Consider the following 23,831-nt stretch of genomic DNA (forward strand, 5'->3'; position numbering starts at 1 on the left):
AAGGTCCTGACTCCTTCATAGGGGGAAGTTTCCCTGTGCATATCCTCTCAGTACAGAATGATTTATTCACATATATTTTCATACCTGAAGATTATATTTCTGTTAGATCAAAATCTATGTCTATATCTCATCTTGTGGGTGCATCTTCACAGCACAGTTAGCTTGCGTTAGAACTTGTTACTGCATCTCAACTCCTGTCCACACAAAATAAAATCTCTAACCGGAGTTAAGTGGTGCTTTAAACTCTAAGCTCACCAGTTCGTAAGGCTTGGGGGAAATGGAGTGGGTATGGGTAGAAGTTCAAGCTACTAATGCAGTGGGGATGCAACAGCTACAATAAATTACAACTCATTATGAGCTAATCCAATCACTGTGCTGCTAATCAAGTCACTCTGTCTCACTCCAGCACTGTTTTGAACTGTCGCTCTGATTCAAGCTAACAGTTGCAATGAAGATAAGCCTCACTGCGTGTGTTCTGTATGTGTCTCTCCCTTCTCAGACCTTGTGAGTATCATCTAGGTAAGTGGCATAGTGGTACTAATAAATTCCATTAGCTAACTAGCACGATTGTGAGCAGGGAACTCTTCAAGAGGTACTGAAGGATCTTAAGGAAGACCCTTCAGTAAACTACAAGAATAGTGGTGTTCTTTACAAGCAGTTGTAATATACATCATTTCAAAGTTCTCATACAGCTATTGCCAACAGAAAATGCTGCTAATTCAATGTCAAACTTATGTCAGTCAATAGACAAGAGCTCCCATTGATGAAATATGGATGTTTCCAATGACAGACTGTAAAAATAAGTCTTCAATTTTGTATCATTCTTTACCATTAGAAAAAGAGGTTCAATTTAAAAAATACTCAAGAGATTTATCATTGTTCCTTGTACAGGTAAATAATCTCATAATTAATATATCAGGAACATACCCGATACCCTCAATGCAGCCAACTGCTCTGCAGTTCTGGTGCACAGACACATTTCTTTACCCCCTTTTTAGTTCACGATTGGTATTACAGTAGTGCCTAAAGTTATTTTGGGCCCCAGAAGTTTGGGAGCTGTATATGCACGTAGTAAGAGGGAGACCATACGCTGTAGAGCTGACAATCTAAATACACAAGCCAGAAGAAGAAAGGGAGAAAGAAAATATTGTGCTCCCCATTTTACAGATGGAAAACTGAGGCACAGAGAGGTTAAGTGATTTGCTCAAGATCACCTAGGAAGCCTGTGACAGAGTTAGGAATTGAACCCAAAACTCCCGAGCCCCAGTCTAGTGCCTTAACTACAAGACCATATTTTGAGCACTAGGATTGAAAAATGTAGGGCCAAATCCTGCAGTTCTTACTCTGGATAAAATAAAGCCATTGGGAGTGTTGCTTGAATAAGGACTTAAAGATCGAGGGATCTTTTGTTTAGCAGGACATGTTGCCTACTAAATGCACAGGAACATCACCAGTCACCTCAGTGTTCAAATGCATCACACATTTTTCTCCAGCAAGCAAATGTGAGATGATTTAACTTCAGCATCATTGCACACATTCACTTGGGTGGATTCTTTAAAAGGTCAGAAGTGGTTACCAAGCATATTCATAAGATTACTGAATAGGAGCCAGATAGAGAGTAGTAGCTTCATCACCCTTTTGCAGCAATTCAGTGTCATTACTGGCTTCACATTACTCAGCACACATCACGTATGTTGATAGTAGAACTCCTCCTGGTCGATACCTCCTCTGGGGCTTTCCTATCCTAGAGCACTCAGTGGGTTGTGCTTCAATGAGTTCCACTGCACCAATCAACACATTGGACCTAGGGTTTACCCAGACAAATTTTCAGGTAGGTTGCACTGATTGAGCAGCACTTTACATTCACACTCAGAAGTCTTGATTGTTTGAGGTATCAGTCAACTGAAGGGGAATACTTGATGTAACTTTCTCCAGCATAGAAAGAGCCTTAGAGAGGACCCAAGGACAGTCTGGTTTAAACATTGCATCTCTCACGTAGTAAGACTTCTACCATTTTGCAATATGCCAGGTTTCTAGTTAGGAATGGAGGGCCAGATTTTTAAAGGTATTTAGGCACCTAAGATGATTTTCAAAAGTGCCTAGGCTCCTAACTTCCATGGGCTAGGCATCTAGGCACTTTTGAAAATCCCACCAGGCTTCTGTCTGCATCTTTAGGCACTTAAATACCTTTAAAAATCTATCCCTGAGTCCTTGACCTTTCGTGGATTTGTCCTGTGTAGAAAGTCATCTAGCACTCTCTGCTGCACTGACGTTCTTTTTGGAGCTCCTGTTCAGTAACTCCTGGATTTACTTACAAAATACTGGGGATACTTGCACAATAAAATTTACCTCTAACTTTCCTAGTATAACATTAGGATATCCCAAATGATTATTTGTATCTGTGTTATACAACTATTCTGTCCCACGAAAATTAGAGCTCCCAATTTTATGCATGGAGGAACTGAGGCACAGAGAAGTCAAGTGATGTGCCCACGGTCACAGAAGAAGTCTGTGGCAGAGCCGGGACCTGAACCCTCCTCCCAATCTCTATCTGCTGCTATAACCGTAAGACCGTTCTTCCTCTCCAAATACTACAGTTCCTGATTATTAGTATTGTCTTGAACTCCCCCAACTATTTATTTCTAAGAATCTGAAACTCATATTAGCTGTCTTTCTAATGCTTGTCTCAGACCTGCACATTTTTAATTGTTTTTCTCTCACTCACTCATACACACACAAAAATCTTAAAAGGGCATTCTAATGGCACTCTTGATTTCTATGCCCAAGTACATACACTGTAACTCCGCTGCAATAATATTTCAAGCACCTCACCCTAAGTTACCAGTTGACATTTAAAACAAAACTAACAAACAAACCACTAACTATGTTCAGGCCCTAATGATGCTGGTAGAGGCAGTTGTTTCTTGTCATTTTTATCTGAGTAACATCCATCTGCATGAGGTAGGGGACGTGTGTTGGTTTGTTGATGGAATACTAAGGCCTTTGGATGTGTGCGCGCTGAAATACCAGGTGTAGATCAAGTATAAAGAGCTTCACATCTCTAAACATTTTTGCTGACTTCGTAGTCATATTTCTTTGGGATGGAAATGCTTTTGTGTTGAAAGCCCAATCCTAACTTTTAATTTTTCAATCAGTCAATAGAGCTTTGATACACCATGTAATAAATTTCTCTCAAACTATGTTTCGATGGATTTAGTTCCCTGACAAAGACATGCTCGAACACAAAGGACAGGAAAGCAGTAGGGTTGCACTGATGATTTAGGATTTGCTGGCTTTTATATGGAACAAGGGGAAAGCTCGACTGGTGTAAGCAGTCATTACAATCTGTCTGTGATGTGCTTTCCCAACACAGTGGCACTTGACAGACTGTTTTAATAGTAACATAGTTAGAAAGCAGACTTTTCCAGAGGAATGAATTATGTACCTAATGCGTAGTAGCAATATGCAGGCAGCTGTAGGTGTCGATTCAGCAATATTGTGTTTACAAATATGAATATTTATAACAGTGCCGGTTAAGTTGTGGTAGCGTTATTTGCTTGGTTATACTGGAATCTCTGTTTCTGAATGGCTATTTGGCATGCTTTCATAATACTAAGGCAAACTTTATTTTTAAAGTAATATTTACTGAAAATTCCATCCACTGGGCTTCTAGGATTGCATAAACTAGGGATTTCTGACAAACTAGCGAATTACAAAGTCAATCAGACTGCACACGTGAGTTAGGCTTGTAAGACAGATCCGTGTGATATAAATACCAATGAAATATGGCATTGGTAAATAAATCACAAAGCCTGATGGATTATAAAAGGAGACACTTCTATCTTGACACAAGTATCTTGACACCCAGCAGCTACACTGAGACCAGAAATACTGAAAGTTTCCAAAATTACCTGAATGTTGCTGAAAAATATTTTGAAAAATTTACGTTCTCCTCCAACACTACACAACAAGTAAATGATAATTTGGTTGAATGTCTCAGCTGGAGGAGGAAATTGGCCAGATGCAGATAGAGCACTAGTATGGTTTAGAAATGGCAGTAAAACATCATATGCAAGACTATGAAACGTTACATGTGCCAAGTCTGCAGACCAGATTATTTAAACAGCCTCTAGCATTTTCTGACCCCAAGAAATCAGTCAGTGGTTGCATTACTTTTACTAGATGTAATATCTGTACGCTGACACAGTGGTGATAATTTGGTACATCCACAGTAAGTATATAATCTTTCATCTAGGTCAACTGGTTCTTTTTTCCCCGTGACAGAATAGTAGTTCTTCATAGCAAATGAAGCCTCTCTAATCTTCATCCATTGTCCATTTACACATGATCAAATATGTTAACCTGTTCCTATAATGATAGAATAATACTGAAGACTAATACAAAGTGCCTTTAGCAACACCAAGACCAGTACATTATATTCCGCTCTGGATAATATCTGCCAATGTAGCAAAGACGAACTACGGTATTTGATAAAAGAACAAATTAAGGGATATGAAAAAAAAACCCAACAGGATTTCAGCAGAGTCCCAGCCCCCAGTGAGGGAACAGGAATTCTCTGGTGAAGATATTCCACAGCTCTGACCTTGTTCATTCAGAAGTTCTGATGCTGATACAAGAAATGGTTAGTGCAAGACCAGGAAAATGGGTGCACCATGAAGAACTAAACAAAACTGATAGCTCATGACCATTGCTCTTTAACTCAGTGTGCTTTGAAATCAGGTCTTCTCATTTACACGTGAGAACAATGAGTTTAATTGTATTAGCTTTTAATATGTACAGATCTATTGCAAAGTCAGAGTCCAGATAATTTGATGTCCATTTAGTTAAAATCAGCCTTTAGTGTATGGTCTTTAGCAAAATAATGGCCAGACCATTCCATCCTCTGATGGTGTGGCTGGAAAACCTATGGATGCCTATCTTGGGTCAGTGAATTGAGGAACAGCATTTCTGCAGCCTTGTTCTACTCTCACCTAAAGATGCTCGGAGGGGGATGGGAACCCATGCATGGAGGCTGAGGAACAAGTGCTCTCTGCACAACAGTGATCCTCCATCAGTGTTAGTACCGATGGGGGGAGGGATGACTCTCTAGCCCCTAAGGGAGGGTTCTGAGTGAAGGAGCCAGCAGAAGAATGCGTGGCAATATGACTTCCTTCAAGCAGCACTGCCCTGGACCCACAGACACAGTTTGGAGGCATAGAGCCTCTCTATGGACAACCCCAATCCCAGGCACATACTGGGCTCTGCATAAATCTCACCAATTGGGATCTGTAGGTTTTGTGGGCAGAAACTCAAGTCATCTCCACAGGGGGCCGGTCTCCCACAGACAGAATATTCATAGAATCAGACCTTTTTAAGTCCAGAACGGACCATTACGGTAAACTAGTCTGACCCCCTACCTAACACAGGACAGAGAATTTCACCAGCTGCATCACGGGTATAACTTCAGAGGAAATGAGTCTTCTTGCAGATTTTCCTGTCCTCTGTGTAGATTTTCCCCTGCATAAGAGATGGTGTGGGCTAGTGGTCTGCAATAGTAACACATTTCGTAACAAATTCACATGCAGGGGCATTGCAGAAGTGTATTCCCCAAATGGCATGTCTAAAATAAAAGCAGTGGAATACTGCTAACATTACTCAGTCAAGCGGGAGTGATTAATTGAGCTAGGCAGCTTCAAGCTCACCTTTGTCCCTTAAAAATCTAGAAAGTTCCTTCAATTTTATAATAATCACTAGATGTTATCCCTTCTATTGGGGCAGTTTGTCCAACACAATTCAGCCAAGTCGTGTGGCTCATACTTGCAATAATAGGTCACCCTATGCCTCACATCTGGTCCTACAGAAAATCTGTATTTAACTAGCTCCTCTTCATATGAAGACAACTATTTTTAGGAGAAATTCTCAAGAATACCATAGGTAGATCTAGCAGTGCTGATAGGTTAGTAATTTGATTAATCACCATTAAAACCCCATTTTTTACTACTAGGCATACCTGGTAAATGTGGCTACAAGGGACAATCATACCCTGCGCTGTCTTTAATATTTAGAAACCTGGCCTGGACGCAGTTGTGTGCTGTTTTTTTTTAAAATGGGTCCAATTCATTAGATGGTCAATGGATCAGGATGAATTCTCCAGGGATGACAGAACAGAGATGTTTTTGATTAAAAAGTAATAGGAGAGCATAAAGTTCAGTGTATTTACATCTCTTGGCCCTTAGCTCTCCTCGATCTGGAGCCAGAGGAAGTGCTGTATTATAGTTTCATATAACATCTAAATAAGCTGCCAAATGAACACTACAGCACTGGCCCCCAGTTTGCAAAATAGTTTTTAACTAATAGGAAAAGAGTTTCTTTTAAAGAATGTAAGGGTGACCCCTCCTCTCTGGAAAACTAGTTCCACACTACTACATTGTGGAAGCCAAGGTTTAAAACCAGAAGAATTTTTATTTTCTGCAGAAATTTAAACGCAAAGTGAATTTAAATACAAATGCTTTGGCACCAAAGTAATATTTCAAAAGAGCTGTACAAATGACCCTGCTAAAATAAAATATGCCAGGTTGGTTAACTTGGGACCTGGACTGCTCACTGATTGCAGAAACCTAGATAAAATCCTTCAAATAGCAAGACAATATCTTGGTCTCCCTTGATTGATGGGGCTGGAAGCATCAGATTCTCTAAAATAGAGTTAGCTCATTGACAAGAGGAGAGTAGGCAATAGGCCCAAGTACATTTTAGATCAGTGGTTCTCAAAGCCAGTCCGCCGCTTGTTCAGGGAAAGCCCCTGGCAGGCCGGGCCGGTTTGTTTACCTGCCACGTCCGCAGGTTCGGCCGATCGCGGCTCCCACTGGCCACGGTTCGCTGCTCCAGGCCAATAGGGGCTGCGGGAAGCGGCGCGGGCTGAGGGACGTGCTAGCTTTGAGAACCACTGTTTTAGCTCATACAATTCATACACTGAGGTAGTTTCCTTGAAGGCTTTGATGCTGAATGGTGTCAAAGTAGGACACTGACAACCACCCATATAGAGTGATCAGAATATAGGCAAAATAAAATGATTTGGGTTTCTCTATATTGCTATTATTCAGCATCTCAAAATTCATCCATTTAACATACAGTGACAGTGTAACTGTATAATGACAGTTTTTGGCTTGAAGGATTAGATTACATGGAGTTTGTAAAGGACTACCTCATATGACAGCATTGAATGAGGTGGGAAAATCTATGACTGAGCTCCGTCTTCTGTGAGTAAAGTAAAACATTTAACCCTGCTCTATTCATAGTGAGGTTTCTTTTAACCAAGATTAGTGAAGGTCTGGAGGCCCTGGCGCCACAGGTTCAAATCCTAACAGCCCTCATCCACTCCATACCATTCACTATATATGGGAATCTTCCAGATGAGATCTTGAAAAACTGAGGTCCTGCTGCTCTGCACGTATCCTATAGCTAGGGCCCTACCAATTTTCACAGCTATGAAAATCATGTCACGGACTGTGAAATAAGCCCTTCTCTGTGAAATCCGATCACCTAGGTGCTAGTGCGGGCCAGGCTGGGGAGGGACAGGAGTTGCACAGCAACTCTCAGTGGGGAGATCAGACCCACCTCCAGAGGCAGTGCATAAGTGAGGGTGTGCTCCTGCCGGGGCTCGAGGTGCCTGGGCTCAGGGCTTCTGCCCCCGGGGTTCCTGCTCGGGCTTGAGGTTTCCACCCAATGGCTCCTGCCAGGGCGTCTGCCCCTGCAGCTTCTGTTGGGGTTAGGGATGCCCATTTTCCAGGGCCCCCCAAATTGGCCAAGGCCCCCGGGCACTGGCCGGGACTATCAGCTAGGAACCCCCCAGCTGGGGCGCTCCCAGCAGCATGGAGGAGATTGGACCCATCTCTGGGAACCAGAGCCATGGAGCTTCCTGCAGCTGGTGGAGGTACCCAGAGTTGGGTCCGATCTCCCCACTAGACGGGCCATGCAGGGGAAGAAAAAGTCCTGTACCTCCCCAGGCAGCCGGGGCTAGCAGCTAGGAGCCCCTGGCTGGGGTGCTTCCAGCAGCACTTCAGGGAGCCTCCTCCAGCTGTAGGAAACTCCGCAGCCCAGAAGTGAAGGTGGCAATCCAGCGAGCCCCCTACAACAGCTTTGCAATCTCTCCACAATCCCCTTTTGGGTTGGGACCCCCACAGCTACAACACCCTGAAATTTCAGATGTAAACATCTGAAATCGTGAAATTGACCAATTTTAAAACTCTCTGGCCATGAAATTGACCAAAATGTACTGTGCATTTGGTAGGGTCCTACCTACACAGCACTTTTTGTAAGGGCAGAGGTTTCCCCAATACCCTTGGCCAAAGTTTCCCCCTCCAGTTGCTGTGCAATGAGTGGTTCATTCTTCCACCCCAGAGGTGACTGTCCTCTGTAGCGTATGTGAATACACTTTCGGAAACACTGTTATCCTTTTGTGCTCTGTAAATGTGAATTACTATTCATGCATATTAAATTAATTGCTCTCAACCCATAAAGTAGGTTGAATTTGGTCCTCTCACTAGAAAAAAACTGGATTTATTCCACTGACTTCAATGGAGATATTCTAGATTTACACTAGTGTAAGTGAGAGTGGGTTCTGGCCAAGACACTTTCAAGTTAGGTCCCTTTAAGGGCAACCCACTTTTGGTGGCTGTCTCCCTGCCAATTTAGAAACTGGTGCACGAGACATTTAAAAACTTTTGGAAAACTCTTTTTTCCAACTGCCCAGGACTGTGTTAATAATCAAGGAACAACGCTGGAGATATGCATATAAAGAATATAATGTAGGTCTCAATGTTAAAATGTATTTAAAGCTTGTGCTTATTTTTAGAGGGTTTCTTGCGGTTATTGTCAAACCTATGCTAAAGCAATTATTGTCTGCGAGGGTCACCAAGAGTTCAGTATTACTGAGAAACGTACAGTATTTGGTATTAATGGCATGAACTGCTTTGCAGTCTGGACAGAGTCTTAAAGAGACAGAACAGCATTTCACATGTAAATATTATAATTTTTATTTTTTTTAAGTAGGTTTAATTCATTGTTGTTAATTATGCCAAGTCACACTGCAAGGAAATATTACTAAGATAATAGCACTACTTTGCATTTCTCTTCTGCTTCCCCCCCTCCCCCATGGATCTCAGAGGTATTTATAAATAAATTATAAGCCTCACAGAACCCCTTTGAGGCAGGTAAGTTTTATTATATCAAGCCTAAAGATGGGTAAACTGAGGCAGGGAAAAGTTAAATGACTCATCCAAAGTCATAGCAAGCCTTGGCAAAACCTAGAAATAACTGAGCCCCAATCTCGTGCTGAAACCATTAGACACCTCTTCCACCACTTGACCAGCTGCCAATGTCAAGGAATTCCATTCCTCTCTGACCAAATTAGCAAATCAAGGTATGAAATTAGATTACTTTATTGCACATGCCACTCCTCTGTGAAGTGCAATTGCATCATTATGAAAGTTTTTACTGTCTGCAGACAGTTTTATTTCTAATATCAGATTTCCCCCAACTGATTTACAAAGTCTTAATTTTAAGAAACTTCATTTTCATTTTTTATTTTAGGCAAGTTAGGAAATTAGTTTCTCTGCCCAGACCTCGGATTGGGCATTACTGAGGGAGTGTAATGCAAGGCAGCTGTTCCTCCATTTTAAGGCAATAATACACAAAGTCTGAAAACTACTACATAGAGAGTAGCCTGCAGCAGGCAACAGGAAGCCTGTCAGCCCTGGCAGAATTTCTCACTGGGCACTTTATATGAAGGAAGGACTGAGAATTAAATTATTGTATGTGTGATGGAGCAATATAGCCTTACATTCTTCTTAAGGAAAACAGCTGTGATGTATTGAAGTCCTCAGCTTGTGGTTTAAAGACTTCAAGGTGCAGAGAATCCTCCAGCAGGTGACCCGTTCCCCACGCTGCAGAGGAAGGCGAAAAACCCCCAGGACCTCTGCCAATCTGTCCTGAAGGAAAATTCCTTCCCGACCCAAAATGTGGCAATCAGCTAAACCCTGAGCATGGGGGCAAGACTCACTAGCCAGACACCCAGGAAAGAATTCTCTGTAGTAACTCAGATCCCACCCTATCTAGTGTCCCATCACAGGCCATTGTGCATATTTACCGCTAATAGTCAAAGATCAATTAATTGCCAAAATTAGGCTATCCCATCATACCACCCCCTCCATAAACTTATCAAGCTTAGTCTTGAAGCCAGATAGGTCTTCTGCCCCCACTGCTCCCCTTGGAAGGCTATTCCAGAACTTCACTCCTCTCATGGTTAGAAACCTTCATCTAATTTCACATCTAAACTTCCTGATGGCCAGTTTATATCCATTTGTTCTTGTGTCCACATTGGTACTGCGTTTAAATAATTCCTCTCCCTCCCTGGTATTTATCGCTCTGATATATTTATATAGAGAGAGCACCTTTCATCCAAGAATCTCAAACATTTAAGTCAAAGGAGCTACATTGATTTACACCAGCTGAGTCCACTAATTTTAGAAAATTGGAAAACACTAATATTATTTTTCACATTGACACCATGGCACCCGCAGAATTTAAGTCCCCCATGGTTTTAACAAAGACTCTTCAGCCAAAAGTGAAGCCTTGTTTCACGATATACTACAAAGGAGGATGTTCCACACCAAACCTCCTGAAGGTACAAAGTTTTATTTGTATTTACATGTCTTCCAATAGCAGGATAGTGTTTACTTATAAAACAATGACATAACTAAGACGTTGTGCCAAGGAAATTAAATTAATATGTAATTCTCCATGCACACTTTTAGAACACGCTGAAAGGACACAGAGTAGATTACAGATGTTTGGGTACTCTTGGACCTAGAATAAAACAATTAAGGTCTTGATCCTGCATCCATCTAAGTCAATGGGAGTTTTGCCATTCATTTCTGAAGGAGCAGGAGCAGATTTTTAACTGAGAAAGAAATACTATCAATTCTAGAGAGACAAGATGAGTGGGTAATATCTTCTTATTGGACCAACTTCTGTTTGGTGAGACACAAGGTTTTGAGCTTACACCTCAGAGCTCTGTGTATCTCACCAAACAGAAGTTGGTCCAATAAAAGATATTACCTCACCCACCTTGTCTCTCTAATATCCCTCGAACCAACACGGCTACAACACCACTGCATACTACCAATCCTATTCAGACAGCATTGTTTTATTTGCTGGGGAACAGAATGTTAAACTCTCAAAAAGCTCTGAAATCAAATTTTGGAAAACAGCACAAAATGTATTTGGTCACACGATCGCACAAATCTGCACATTTAATTATAAGAAATATTGACAGTGATATAAGGGCATCAGAGTCAAGTCTGTTCTGTAACGGTGATTGGTGCTTTCAGAAAAGGGTCAATCTTTATTGCCTGCGAGGGTGCTGTCAGAGTAAATAATGATCATGAACTTCAACATAAAACAACCAAACTTCATTGAATTGGAGAAGCTCTATTAAAAGCTTGGATTGTTCTTAATTTCTAGTGCAATCGATTCCTTAGGGAAACAGACACTAAAAAAATCAATACGCCATAGCAAAGGAAGCTGAGGTATTTTGGTCATGTCTACCAGAGGAAGTGGAACCGTCTGGAGAAGGGGACTCTATCAGTCCCAGTGAAACAAAATGCTGATAAAGCTAGTTGAAAACAAAACCTTCTAATCAAAAGCTCTGGAACTACTAGGAACAGATGACAAATTTCTAGAGGCAAGTCAGACAAGATTAATCATACTTGAAACAGAGTTTCTTTCTAAGTCCTATTGTGATTTCATTAAGCTCCTGATTTAGGTTTCCTCCTGTTTCTTAATTGTTCTTATCTGGCTAGTTTTTGCATGACGTCGTCTAGTCTGCCATCCTGATACTTTTTCACTTCTCACTGCATGCAACAGCTATGCAGCTGCATAAAAAGCTTGACTAGTGCTACTTTCCAGCTTCAAGTTTAACTTCTTTCATCTTTAGAGTGAGACACAACAAAGGAAGCTTAACCACACCTTCTGCTCATTTTTCTCAGCAAAACTCTAATTTTGCAAGTCAAAATATGCTTTTTCTTTTAAAGAGAAACTCCAATAATACTGAAGATCTAATTTCAAAGGGTGAAATCCTAGTCTTAATGAAGTCAATGGCAAACTCCTGTTGATTTCAGTGGGGCCAGGATTTCACTCAGTGGGTGCATGTGTTTAGCTTTGGGATCATAACAGTGAGATGGAAATGACCTATTTGATTTGACACAGACCCTGGTCCTGTATGAGTAATCCTTATTTGCACAAACAGTCCCATTGATTGACTGATGGAGCTTTCTCTATAAACTTATACCATTGTAGGCACTGAGCAGACCAACAGAATTGGTCAAAAAATGAAAAAATTCACCCCAAAATTAAAAATGTTGATGTTTTTGTTTTACAAAATGGACCCTTTGTTTATTATATTTTCCCCTGACTGGGTTATTGAAATATGTACCCCAAAACCAAGTAAATACATTGTTAAGAATCATTTTGATAACACTTGCGATCAAAACATTGTGAAAATTTTCAATTTTTTAAAAATATTGATAATTTTTCACACCAAAAAGTTCCTTTTGAAAAAAGGCCATTTTTCAGCTAAACTCCTTTTTGTCTGGAAACACCTCCACCAGCTCTAACTATTCACAAGTGTTAGGATCCTTAAACAAGTAAGGCTTACAACATCAGGCCAATATTTCTCTGCAGCAGAGGCATCAGATGTTAATGGCCACCTTTAGCTGAACTGTGCCCAGATAACCACAAGCTAATTTTAAGGTGGAGAAGCAGTAAGTCATGTAGATGGAGGATATATTAAAAGAACAACCAATTATTTCCCTTTTCCTTCACAGTGTTAATATTGGGACATCAAGAGCGTGGTTTCAGAAACTGGAGTAACAGGCCTCAACTCTTTCAAGCTGGTGTCACACTACAGAATCCTTATTTTATGAGCTACAGAAAGTTTTTATGCCATTTCAGCCTCTTTCCAAAAGTAAGCTCAGAGAGCACTCTCAAATCCACAGTGTGAATGTTTAAAATAGTCACTATTTTATATGGTAGAAGACATGGCTTTGAGTGACTGACATGGCAAGTGCCACTTGAGCTGAAACAATTCTGTACGTCAACTGACTGTTGATGCTACCATGCCCTGTTATCGAGATCAATAAAGTTTAAGCTTAAGGGGATTCTGGGTGTTTGTGTTATTTGCCAAAAAGCTCATCTTCTAATAGACCAGCTGCTTTATTCCCGCTCCTTCCCTTTGTATATGGGAGACACATGTAGAAATGGCAGAGCTTGGCTGCCAGCTGGGGGTATCATATCATCCTTACAGTCAGTCTCCAGCGGGGAACACCACCTCTTCTACCTTGCTCAACAAAGCACATCACATTATTCTCAGGCTTCTGACAAGAACATAGTCCAGTCTCTCTTCACGCCTCCTTTTTGTGGCCTGGGAGCATCACTAATGCTCGGATTGCAACTGCCTGCAATGAATGTCTGTTTTATATTAGAGATGTAACTGCTAATGTGATAAAGTCCTTTCACAGTCTCTTCTCTGACGTATGTCCTTGAAAAGGTATTTAATTTCTGTAGCAGGAAGTACTCAAATGAAACTGCCTACCATTCATCACCATGAGAATTTATGGATCTGTTCTCCTCAGGATGCTCTTAAACCCTGTATTCTCTGATGGCCACCACATTAAGATATTATTGCCACATATCTTAGCATAAACAAGGAACTGGCTAACACCAAGAGTGTAAGGATACCATCTATTTCCCATCTATATTTCTATCTATGAAATACCCTAGATTTGTTGTAAGAAATAAGATCAGTTTACATTCTGTGTTCCAGGTAGCAATATAAGGGTACTTTGGGCATATAATACTACTTTGGATTTCCATAACATCTTCAATCCAAGGGTCTGAAAGAGCTCAACAAATAAAGATTAATATGGCCTCAAAACACCTCTGAAGAATCATCACCACCATTTTACAGAAAAAACAACTGAAGCACAGCATTAAGGCCCAAATTTTCCTAAAGGGGTCTCAAATCTGGGGGGAGGGAGGGCATAGTTCAGACACCAGGGGCCTGTTTTCCAGAGGTGCTGAGCATTCAACTCCCATTTAAGATGGTGTTCAACAACTCTGGAAGTCAGATCCTATGTGCAACTTGGGGAAAAATCAACCTCCCTCCTTACCACTTGAAGATCCCCCAAGCAGATGAACCAGTTCAATTTGCTGAGGAAGGGAGGCGACTGAATTCTAGTAGCCTTGCACAGGGAGGGTCTTCTCTTGCATGGCAGAAAGCTCAGAGCCTCCATATGCAAGAGCTCGTGCAGACTAGGGGAGGGTTGGGAATGCAAGGGTTGGGTGGACTAGGGGATCCTTGCATTGCCTCCCACACTGCATTTAAGAATTTGCCCCTTAAAAAAAACGTGTGCTGCATCTGTTACCTATAGACATTTACAAGAATCCTGGAATCCAGCACTGTGCCTATTCACAAGGCAGAGCAGAGGTATAGCAATGTGCCCAAGCGTGAATGAACTAAAACAAAGGTAGGTCCAATTTTAGGCCTGACAACCTTGCCTACATCCTTTTCTAACCATACACGACACTGTGCACCCTACTGAAAAAAAAGAAGAAAACATGATTCCCCTTCTATGTGGGATTTGAATGGACACTTTTCATAGCTTAAGCCCAAGTGGCTTGCTCAAGGTCACATAAAAAACCAATTGAGTCAGAGTTCTAGGCCTGAAAGGACCACCAGATCATCTTCTAGTCTCACCTCCTGTATATCACAGGCCGCCAACACTACTCAGCACCTGCACACTAAACCCAACAACTGACATTAGACCATACACCATACAGCCCACAGGAAACTAGATTATTATGTGCCAATGATGGAGAATCGGAAGGACTGAAGTACACCAGTGCTTGAGACCCCTGCAATGAAATGATTGAGTGATATATATCTACATAATCTGGCAACTGACCTGTACTCACGCTGCAGAGAAAGGCAACCCCCGCCCCAGGTCAATGCCAATCCTAATTTTGGGGGAAATTCCTTCTTGATCCAATATATGGTGTACAGTTAGACCCTGAGAATGTGAACAAGAACCAGCCAACCAAATACTTGAGAACATAGATGCTGATTCCATGGGTGCTCCGGGGATGGAGCACCCATGGAAAAAAAATAGTGGGTGCTCAGCACCCACCAGCAGTCCCACAGATCAGCTGCTTCCCCCCAGCTCTCCCACCCACCGGCGGGCTCCGCTGATCAGCACTTCCCGCTCCCTCCCAGCACCTCTCGCCTGCCGCAATCAGCTGTTCAGCAGCATACAGGAGGTGCTGGGGGGGGGAGGGGAGGCGGGGTTGGGGATGGAACGGGGTCAGGTGGGGGCAGGAAGAGAGGGGGCAGAGCGGGGACCAGAAGTGTGTGGGGGTTGGGGGATGGTGTGGAATGGGGGCAGAGCGGGGGTTGAGCACCTCCCCGGGAACTCAGCACCTGTGCTTGAGAGAGAGGGAGAATGCTTGGTGCCATCTCAGAGCCATGACCTTCTCCATCCAGCATCCCATCTCCAGCCATGGCCATCCCTAATACTTCAGAGGAACGAGAAAAAAAAACCTCCTAGAGTACATTTGGGGAATTCCCTTTCTGGCCCCTGCAGATGACCAGGTGAAGCCTTGACACATTAATTTTTAGGAATATACGGCAAACAGAAACGAGCCCTGAGTCCTTTCCCCTGGGATCACAAGCTACTCCATCTTACAGTTGAACTCAGATTTGTCCAGCTCCCTTAAAACTAAATTATTTCTCCCCACAACTCCTGTTGGGAGGCTGTCCCAGAACCTCACCCCTCTGATGCTTAGAAACCTTCTTCTGATTGCCGCCTGAATTGGTTCATGGCCAGTCTATATCCATTTGTTCTTGTGCCAACACTGTCCTTTAGCTTAACTAGTTCTTCACCCTCCCTTGTATTTACCCTTACCATATCCACTTCCAGCATTCTCTTTGCTAGACTAAACAAGCCATGACCTTCCAGTCTTCTCTCATAAGATAGGCCCTCCATTCCCTTGATCATCCTAATATCTTTCTCTGCACCTGTTACACTTAAAATTTATCTTTCTTGAAAATGGGTGTCCAGAATTATACTCAATATTCCAGATGAGGTCTTGCAAGTGTCTTGTACAATGGCATTAATACTTCTCTCTCTCTACTGGAAATGCTTTGCTTGATATATTGTAGGATCACATTTGTCTTTTTCACAGCCAAATTACATGGGTGGCTCATAATTAAGGCTCCGTGTTTGTCACGGATTCTGTGACCTCTGCGACTCCTGCAGCAGCCGGTGCGCCTGGCCCGAGAGCCACCTGAGCAGCTCAGGCAGCTCCCAGATCAGGTGCACTGTCCGCTGCTGGGGCAGTCTCGCCCCCCCCCCGCCCCATTCCCCAGCAGCAGGAGTTTGGCGGGGGGGGGCTTAGGGCTGGGGTGCGGTGCAGTGCTTCTGGGGCTCCCCAGAAGGGTGACAGGAACTCCCTGCCTTCAGCTCCTAGCTCCACGTGCTGCCTCCGCCTGCAGGCCCCACCCCCCGCAGCTCCCGTTGGCCATGATTTCCAGCCAATGGGAGCTGCAGAAACAGGGCTTGGGGTGGAGCAGACATAGCACATGGAGCTAGGTGCTGGAGCCGCCACTTCCCAGGAGCCGGGTAGGGAGCCTGTCCAACCCCACCAATTCTCCACCCCCTCAGCACTCGCAATGTTCTCCCCAGGCCACGCCACCCTCCCCAGCACCTTTGGCACCCCCCTGGGCCGCGCCATCCTCCCCAGCATCCCCAGAGCCACCCTCCTGAGCCACCCCCCTCCCAAGTTTTAGTCAGTGGGATAAGTAAAAGTCATGGACAGGTCATGGATCGTGAATTTTTGTTTACTGCCCGTGATCTGTCTATAACTTTTACTAAAAATACCCGTGACTAAAATGTAGCCTTACTCATAGTCATCCTGTGATCTACTCACACATGCAGGTCTCTCTCCTCTTCTGTTGTTTCCAACTCATGAGCCCCCATCTTGGGGCAGAAATTCGTATTATTAGACCCTAAGTGCACGAACTTGCAGTTTGTACTATTGAATTTCATCCAATTTCTGTCTCTACAATCTTCAAGGTCGCCAAGATCTTCCTGCATAATATTCAGATTCTTCTCAGTATTGATGATTACTCCCAACTCTGTATCATCTGCAAAGTACATTAGCACACTCCTACTTTTTGTGCCCAGGCTATTAATAACGATTACTAGTGGAGTTCCTCCAGGATCAATCTCCCTCAAGTCTCAATTCAACTTTCTGCAAAACCCGTTGCCTTCTCCACCTTACAGTTCTTGTGCTGATCCCTAATTTAACTACTAATTTCCCATGATGCACCGTGTCAAATGCTTTACCCAAGTCCAAGCATGTTAGATCTACTGCACTTCCCTTATCTCAAAAATCTCAACTATGGCAGAGCTAGGAATGGGACCCAAATTTCATGAGTTCCAGTTCTAAGCCTTCAAGTCATGTTATAACTTGAAAAGTGACTATGCAACAATGGCATTGTGAGGATCCATATTTATGGCCTCTCTATGACCCCAGATCAAATCCACTTAGTTTACAAGTAAAATTATTAGTTATTTTTTCTAATTGCCAGCTCTCATGATGGCTGATTTATGAGAGCAGTCAGAAAACTAAGATGTGTACAACTACTTTATTTTAACTGGCCATTTAACATGAAAAGGCTCTTTTTGATTCAGCATGAGTAACCTAAGGAGAAATCCATCAAGATAAACTTGGACATGGTATTTCCTTTTGCTCAGAAGAGAGAAATGTCAGTTGATGGATGTCCATTCAAGACAAACAACTGATGTCCAGGAGATGACAGCTTCAAGCTGGCAAAATTCACAATACCCTTTTCACTCTGGAGTCTCAAAAACATCTTTAGCAGACACAGAACATCTATTGTCCAGTAGCAGACCACTGCATGAGGATAGATAATAGTCTTCCTATAGAGGCAGTGTGATCCAGCATACTGTGAACCAGATTAGGAGAACAGAGTTCAATCCCGAGCTCCGGCATTGACTTGCTGTGTAGTATAAGGCAATTATCACTGATCCTCTCTCTGGCTCAGTTTCCTCACCTATAACAAAATGGGGATAATAAACCAACACCCCCCCACCCCCGCAGAAAACTCTTTAATCTACAGGTGAAAAGCACCATGTAAAGTAATAGGTATTATAGTATTAAGACTTGGATAACTAAAAAAGGCAAGAGTGTCAAAATGAGACCAGTTCTTCTTTAGAAATTCAGCATCAGGAGCACCAAGAACCTCTTCATGCCAGCTGGCCAAAGGGCACAGAGCGGGTGCATAGAAGATACAGGTATCGCTTGATTCTGGCATATACATCCTGGTTCACCAAAGAATGTCATGCAAGGTATCAAAGGAAAGCCGATGTAACTGGTTATGAATATTGTCGTAAAAATGTACTGCTATTATGTGAATTATGTGTATATATACATATACACACTGGAAATATGTTCTTATAATTTATATTAAGGTGTTAATTGCCAGCAGACGTTAAAAACTGGTCTCCTGCCAGACCAGAGATATTTATCCATCTTCCTGTTGAAATGTAACCTGAGTACTGTTTTGTTCATAGCCATTAATCTGAGCTAGATGCAGATGAAGGCATGAGAGATTTAACAGGAAAAGTACAACAGCAGGGAGAAACGGACCTTTTCCCAGTTTCTCTTTAAAGTTTTAATAGGGGACGAGGAAAGCACCCTGTTATCCTGCACTTAGCAAGTAAATGGACAGCACATTTACATTCACGAAAAAGGGATCCCAACCAGCCTTGGCTGGAAATGCTGCAAAAGGCTTTGGGTGAGATAAGACTGCTCTAGACCCGAGGTTAGCCTGTCAAGTTAATTTTACTCTCACGAAAGTGTGTACTGATTTTGTTTTGTATGTCCGAAGAAGTGGGTTGTAGCCCACGAAAGCTTATGCTCTAATAAATTTGTTAGTCTCTAAGGTGCCACAAGTACTCCTGTTCTTTTTGCGGATACAGACTAACACGGCTGCTACTCTGAAATATGTAATCCTTCTGTTCCCATTATCCTTACTCACTCTCTCTTGAATCATGGTCTTTGATAATAAACACGATTGTTTTCACTATAAATATAGCTCAGTGGTGTGGTATTATACAAGGAGCTGATCCCCAGTTGAATCAAAACTGGGGTGTATACAGTCCCCCTGGGAATAGCAACCCTGATATTTCTGTGAGTGTTCAGTGGATAACACTTCAAAGGAGCATAGGGACTAGGGTGCACTTTTGTTAACCTGCAAGGCAAAGGAAGGGCTGGCGTATCCCAGAGGAGAGTACTTGGGTAGCTAACAGGCTAGAGGTATCAGGGAGCTGGCACCCAATTAAGCACAAGCAATTCTCTCTCTTGCTGCAGGCAGGGTGTAACAAGGTGACTCTCAGTCCTGCGCACCCCGAGAACCACCACAGGAGGATCTAACAATTCTCAGCAGAAATTTAGATCAGAGTTATAATTCACACTGCTGTAGACTTCTTTATCGTAAAGCAACAGAACTTAATTTAGCTCTTAATAATAAGTGTCAGAAGATTAAGACCAAGTTGAAAATTTCTAGTGCTCTCCTGGGATTGAGAGGTTATGCTGAAATCATTAATACAACCACTATTTGTACCCTTTTGATCACCAAGTATTAAATATATCCATAAGTATATAAATCCTAGGAAGCAGGAAAGCAGAGCTATGCATCCTAGAGAGCCCTTTTTACTTGCCTCGCTCAGCACTGCCAATGGTTGTAGTGTCCTCCAATTATCTCTTGAACTCAGTGAGGCACCAATATTATTATTGCTCCTCTCTGTGAAATACTGGCTTAAATCTCTTTTTAAGTTCAGTTTTCCTGTTTTGGAACCTTTCATAGAGCTTGTGTAGAATTCCTTGCTGGGACACCGTCTGGCTTAGAATTAGGTCATCTGGGCCATACACAGTCTTGCTGAAACTCTACTCAAGTGAAAGGAACTACACCAGGGTTGAATTTTACCTGCTTTATAATGAACAGGTATCTCTTGAGTCCATTTGTTTAAATGCCACTGATGATTCAAGATATATTGAGAGGCAAGTTCATCTGCATCCCCCAGCTCTGAGAGTCCTGCAGAAGCAGCAGTTTGCTGAGGAATGAAGGGACCTGAATTCCTGGCAGTCAGGCAGACATGCAAACCCTCTGCATGACACAGAGCTTAGGTTCACCGCAACTCCAAGTGGCACAGTTTGGTTGTATAGTGGGGGAGAGTATAGGGTCAAATCTTCCCATTGCCTCCTCCACCTCACCTAGCAGGGCCACATTAGGCATGCACAGGGCTATTTCAGGTGTGGGGCAGAAGTAGCTTCCATGGAGAAGCATTAGATCTGCCCCATGAGCTTGGAAGGAGGATTTCTACACCTCATTCTTACTACAACCACTTGGGTTGGGTCCTGGGTGGTGGATTTGCTAATAATGTGTGTGCTGCCTATTGAAATGGACAAGAACCCTGAAATCAAGCCTACACTGCCTTTCCAAAAGGCAGGGCAGATGGAATGGAGGTATGTACATACATCTGTGAACCAAAACAAATGTAGATCTAATTTTATGTCTAACTAACAATCTTGACCGTGCCCCTTTGCGACCACAGAAGATGCTCCACACTTTACAGAAATAGAGACAACTTGGTTTCCCGTTTATATGGGCCTTTATTAAGTCACCTGCTAAGAACAGGACAAACCAAAACTCTGAAAGATTACTCTATTTGTTCCTAAACAGGGCTGTGTTGAGAATGGATCGAATGGCACAGCAATCAAGGCAAATGTAACAAAATAAAAATACCAAACTATGCTTCAAGAAATTTTTGCACTTATATTTGATTGGAACTTGTCTTTTTTTTTAAACATATTTCTGAATCAGATCAAGGATAATGCTAATAGGGGTGTTTAGCTGAGACTGCCATCCACAAGCTATAGCTCAAGCTCTATACCCATGCTTCCTTCTAATAATGTCTCACCTCATTAAAATGAAGACCTTTAACAAACATCTTTTGCGGTGAAATGTTTAATTCTTCTTTTAATTATATTTTCTATTCCACTTTAATAAATATTTGTGTAAAGTTCTCTCTCTAGAGCAGGGATTCTCAGGACAACATTTTTGGTGGCCTCAGAGTGTGGCCACCAACTCTTGCTGGTGGCCGCTCTCACACTTTCTCCTAAAATACTTAATTACCTTTAGGAAAAAATAAATATACACATATACACGTCCAAATCATTGTAATTTATTTATTGCTAGCTAATAAGCCTGTTGTGAAAAGTGATACTTGTATGTTTGTTAATATCACTTTTCACAACAAGTATCACTTTTCACATCAGACTTACTCAGCCCCGGCAAGCCTGGGGACAAATTAAGCCCTTGATGGGGGGGAGGAGGGCCGAGGGAGGCAGCAGGGGGCTGCAGCCTGAAGCCCCGTGGCTGGAGGACGTAGCCCAAAGCTGCGCAGCCGGGACCCCAGGGCTGGAACCCGAAGCCCCGTGGCAGGAGCCTGCCCCCTGCAACCTCAGGGCTGAAGTCGAAGCCTGAGCCCCACTTCTCCTGGGAAGGTGAGGAACTCACTGGCTGCCTGCTTCTCCAGTGTTGTGTCCCAGATGTCTCCAGGGGGAGGGGAGGAGGGCAACCCTGCTGGCGGCCCCAGTAACCAACCCCAGGACAGTGCATCCAGGAGCACCAGGGAGGGGCCACTGCATTGCTTTCCTGTCCCTTCCCCCCTGTGACGTTGCATTCCATAATGCTTTATCAAAATATGTTTATAAAAGTGTGAATATGATGTAACTGGAATATGCTTTATGCAAAAGGTTTCTTGTAAGGTATCATTACAAAGCTTACAATCTACTGAATGCGTTCATCCTATTTGTATGAATATATCATTCTTGTATCTGAAACTAGGAATATGTAGCATAACTCTGAGGTCCTATTGTAATTATGCACAGTGTGGGCCATTAATGGTGGTTTAGAATCTTGTCTAGGACAATTGACTGTAGAGGACTCTGTTTACCTGCAAGTCTCCACTACATATCTGCGGGCCAGTTCTGGAGGAATGGAGGGGGGCTCACAGGACATGTGATCATGTCACCTGAGTGGGAATCCATCTTTAACCTGGTGCTCTTCATTTAGAAGGAGGGGTGGGAGAGAGACAAAGGATTCCTGCCTTGTGCCAAAGCTATAAAAGTGGTTGGAACAGAACAAAAGAGGCCAGTCATGGAGAAATCCCCTAGCTACCACCTGAGCTGGAACTAACAAGGCTGTACCAGGGGAAAGGATTGAGGTCAGACTAGGAAGGAGTCTAGTCTGTGAAAGAAGCTTATTGGAACATCTCTGAGGGTGAGATTTATCTATATTCAGTTTCTTACTGTATTTAGGATTAGACTTGCGTGTTTTGTTTTATTTTGCTTGGTAACTTACTTTGTTCTGTCTGTTATTACTTGGAATCACTTAAATCCTACTTTTTAATACTTAATAAACTCACTTTTGTTTATTAATTAACCCAGAGTAAGTGATTAATACCTGTGGGAGCCAGGGCCGGCTCCAGGCACCAGCTCAGCAAGCAGGTGCTTGGGGTGGCCAAAGGAGAGGAGCAGCACGTCCGGCTCTTCGGCGGCAGGTCCGTCACTCCCTCTCGGAGCGAAGGACCTGCCACCAAATTATGAAGCGGCGGTGGTAGAGTTGCCGCCGAAGTGCCGCAGATCGCGATCGCGGCTTTTCCCCCCCCCCCCCCCGGCTTGGGGCGGCAAAAACCCTGGAGCCGGCCCTGGTGGGAGCAAACAGCTGTGCATCTCTCTCTATCAGTGTTATAGAGGGCGGACAATTTATGAGTTTACCCTGTATAAGCTTTATACAGAGTAAAACGGATTTATTCGGGGTTTAGCCTCCCAGAAAGACTGAATACTGGGTGCTGGGAAAGTACCTGTTAATTGAGAAGTGAATCTTAGTTTCTGTGAACTGCAGGGGGGCATGGCCCAACCTCTTGCTCTGTGCTGGAGCTGACTGGTGTGTCTAGCTCAGCAAGACGGGAGTGGAAGGAAGCCTTTTCTGGCAGGGGGGTTTGTTCTCAGTGGGATCCCAGCACATCTAGTGACAGTCTTGAGGGAGTTTCTGTGACCCAACCCGTCACACACACACCCCTTCCCCAATAACAGTCCAGGAGGCTGTGGCCGCATTTGAGATATGCTGCTCTAGAGGATTCTTCAGTTTCTGTGTTATTTTCCCTCACATCCACTCCACCCAAAAAAATATCAACCTAAAAACCTTTATTTAACTTTGCAGAATTTTTTTTTTCTGATGCACTGACAGCTCAAGTTATATTAGGAAATCCGTTAGGAGATGAAATGGTCTTAGTAATATTTTTGACTTTCATTACTCAGCCAGATTGTGGAGTCTATCAATTATACCAACATTGACAGTCTGGTGAATTAATTGGTACATTTGACAAGGACAGCTATTACCCTGTGTTGTTCCGACAGCTGGGTTTGATATCAGAAATTTGTCAACCTTCCCCTTCATGTGATCTGCTGAATGAATGGTTGAGTGGATCAGGCTAGGACATTTCAAGATTTCCCCACCTCCCCCACAATCTCAACATCTTATGATAACCTAAACCCTAAATAAAATCATAGACATTCATAATATCAGTAAGCCAACAGCATGCCAGACTTGCACTATAAAACAATCT

The sequence above is a fragment of the Terrapene carolina genome, unplaced genomic scaffold, assembly GCF_002925995.2.
Source record: "Terrapene carolina triunguis isolate 2854851 unplaced genomic scaffold, T_m_triunguis-2.0 Scaffold96, whole genome shotgun sequence".
Lineage (NCBI taxonomy): Eukaryota > Metazoa > Chordata > Testudines > Emydidae > Terrapene > Terrapene triunguis.